This window comes from Triticum urartu, chromosome 3A (genome assembly GCF_056163025.1).
Source record: "Triticum urartu cultivar PI428250 chromosome 3A, HENAU_Tu73, whole genome shotgun sequence".
Lineage (NCBI taxonomy): Eukaryota > Viridiplantae > Streptophyta > Magnoliopsida > Poales > Poaceae > Triticum > Triticum urartu.
This window is the reverse complement of record NC_141875.1, coordinates 452,950,183-452,953,711: the sequence shown is the minus strand read 5'-3', so window position 1 is coordinate 452,953,711 and position 3,529 is coordinate 452,950,183.

Below are 3,529 nucleotides of genomic sequence, written 5' to 3'. Positions count from 1 at the left end.
TGACTTGGTCAAACTAACGCGTGGGTCCCGCATGTCATTGACTGATTAGCTAATTAGCAATAGTTAATTAGGTTAATTAGCTAATTAGGTTAATTAAACCAGAGTTAATTAAGTTAATTAATTTAGTTAATTAATTAAATTTATTAATAATATTATTATCATTTTATTTAATTTTTCAATTCTTTTAATTTTATTATTTTTTAACACATTCTGTGGGCGGGGCCCATATGTCATTGGGCCAGGGGGCCGATGCGGGTTTAGTGTTAGCGGGCGCCTGGAGCGGGCGCTGGGCACCCGCCCAGGTCGACGGGGAGGGAACGGCGCTGGGCGCCGGCAGCCACAGCGAGGAGCGACAGCAGCGGCACAGGGGGCCAAGGCTGCACGTCGGCGGGCCGCGGCAAGGCCGCCGCGGGACGGAAACGGCAGCGGGCGGCGCGTGCGCGCGCACACACGGCGGGGAGCAGAAGCAGGCAGAGCATCGTCGGCGGGCGCGGTCGTGGGTGCGTTCAGGGGCGTCGGGGCGCACGCTCTTCGTGAGCATGGGTGCGGGGAGCGCGTCGGGCGAGCGCATCGCGGCGCGGTGACGGCGACGCAGGCTGGGCGCAGTCGTGGTCGCGGTGACCGAGCCCACTGGTCGTGGTTTGCCCCGATCTAGAAATCGGGGAGGGGGAGAGGGGGAGTAGCCACGGGAGCTCACCCCGGAGCTGTTGGCGTGCTCAGACGCGTCGGGGGCGACCGGAGTGTGCAGATCGAGCGACGACGCAGGCAACATGGTCGAAGGGGATGGATCGAGGGCGACGGCTCCGGAGCGCTCCGGCTTGACCTGGTTCACGTCGACGACGTAGACGAGGTGGGGTGGCGCCTGGACTTGAGGGGGGCAGCGGAGGGCGGCGCCTTTCGGGGGAGGTGCCGACATCGGGGTAGAGCGACTCTGGGCTCGGGCAATCCGACGGGGAAGAGAACGAGGAGGTGCTCCGGCGACGGGGTGGCTCCGGCAAAGCAGAGGCGGGACGACACGGCGATGGTGTGTGGCGGCGGCGTCAGGGACGATGTGGTCGGGGTGGTTTGCCCCGATCTAGAAATCGGGGGGGGGGGGGGAGTGGGGGGGGAGCGAGCAAGAAAGAGTGGGGGTCGGGCGTAGTGGGGGAGAGGGGCTAGGGTTTCTGGCGCCCGGGGGGAGTAGTAGCGGGCGCAGTTGGGCCGGCCTGGCGGCCCAGTAGCCTGTTGGGCCGAGGCCCAGCTAGGGGGGTCCTTTTACTTTGATTTGTTTTTGTTTTAATCATGTTTAGTCTTTTTTTAATTTATTTTTCTCTTTATTGTTTTATTTTTAGTCTCATCTTATCTGAGTTTTATAAAAACATAAAAGCTGTACCAAAATTAGTATTACTAATTATACCTCTGTTACCAAAGTTTAAACCCCTAGATGAAATAGTTTAACATTTTAATAATTATAATTTTATTTAAACATTTGTTTTTGCTACCGTTTTAATCATCTAAGAGTATTTAAACATTTTATAAAAGTGTGGTTCCTCCACCGTAATTACTTCTACATCATTGGGCACAACCCGAACATTTTAGTTTTAAAGTTTGAAAATTTTGATGTTTTCCTTTTATTCAATTTAGAATTAGAATTGGTTTTTGAACTAACGCGGGATTATCAACAGTAACTGCGGTGACGTGGCATCATTAACGGGGGATTACTGTAGCCTAATTATCCGGGCGTCACAATTCTCCTCCACTACAAGAAATCTCGTCCCGAGATTTAAGAGGGGAGTAAGGGGGGAGTTCTGGTTACGATATTCTAGCGGTCCTTCTCGAAGAAGTTAATCCCTTTCGTTGATGTCTTCAATTCTTTATTTCAATGCATCATGATGAAGTTTTCGTCCTTTCTTCGAGGAACTCCATCGTACTTACGAATAGGTAAGGGGCAGCTCTACAACGATAGGATATTATAAGGGAAAATCATCTGGGGGTATCCCAAGAATGAACATATGAGTATCTCTCGAGTTGAACAAATGAAACACATCGAGAGCAAAGTAAGACGGTGCAATAAGAAGTTTCGAGCGGATAGGCAATCGTTCATTGCTTGAAACAGAGTGTAAAAGGGGTTCAGAGGAACGGGAATAAGTATTGTGTCCGATACCAGAATTGATCACTAGGAATGTGGCTCGCAAATTACATATGAAATGAAGCGCAAGGGATAACTTCGAAACAGGGATGTACAGGAGAGTCGGGTTCCGATCCTGTGGAACTGTGGGTTATGGGCCCACCATGTGGGTTAAAAGTAGAAGGAGCAGTGACATCTTGCTCGGTCATGACAGCAAGGCATGTCAAAAGGGTAGCCTGTCAATTATGTCGGCAACAACGTCGGTACCAAGGGCGAGGGTGGAAGAGAACTATCTTCCTGCTCGTTGAACGAGGCGGACCAATAGGCAAGGTTCTTGTCCATCGGTGGTTACCAGAATGTCAACAACAATAGTAACAGGGTCTTACTGACAGAGTTGTACACTGAGGTGCGTATAAAAGCGGTGACGTATTACTGCTTAGATCATATAAACCTCAAGAAGGTTAAACAGAACAATGGAAAGGAAAATGTGATTATTAGGTTAAACAGATCAATGGGAAGGAAAATGTGTTTAAACACATATTTCAGGGGTATATCCTTCCCAAGAACAAGCAGAGAATGATATCCATGACAGGATATAATTGTAGAAAACCATTTTGGTAACAGGAGAGAAATTTCATGACATTACCCAAACAACGGTGTTAGAATAATTGATGAAGAAAATGCAGCATTGTGCTTCAAATGTTCCTTTTGAAGATCGGAGTACCACGTACATGCTTCGAGATAGCATTGACAAGGTCTTTAAGCAAAGGTCAAACTTTGGATACACAAAGGATCCATCAGGAACAACTCATAGAATAAGTCTTGCAATAGGTCCTCCAACCAGGTGTGCTAGGCATGACCTCACCTTACCGGGTCATATAAGACCAACGCTATAACTCTTGGATATATGTTCCAACCATCATATCTGACCAAGATTCAGATCTGATTGGTGTTAGGATCAGATTCAGGATGCCTGAGAAGAAAGGTGCAACACAAATTGTCGAGATGACATTGTAAGGTTCTCAGGGAAATGAACTATGGAAATGAGTTCCAAACAAGGGTTCACCATTAAATCAAGGAGAGGTGAGGAGGTGACTGATTGACTCAGCGATAATTCAACGAGGTATCCAAAGAGATGCATATCCCCAATTATGTGGATAAGGAGATAGCATTTGTCAGATCAAATGATATAATGAAGCATGCTCGAGGAAAACATACACAATTAAACATTGGTTGAAAGGTGCGCCCGAAATATGGGTTGGGCCGCACGACCAATGTCAGAATGGTGATTCAATAATCAATAGTCTAAGAATGAACGACCGACCATTAACTTCAAAGCAATAGGGATGCTAGAAGGGCAGAATCCAAACAGCACCGTTCACTTGTTGGTACACCGGTTGGAATCAACACGAGGATCAAGAA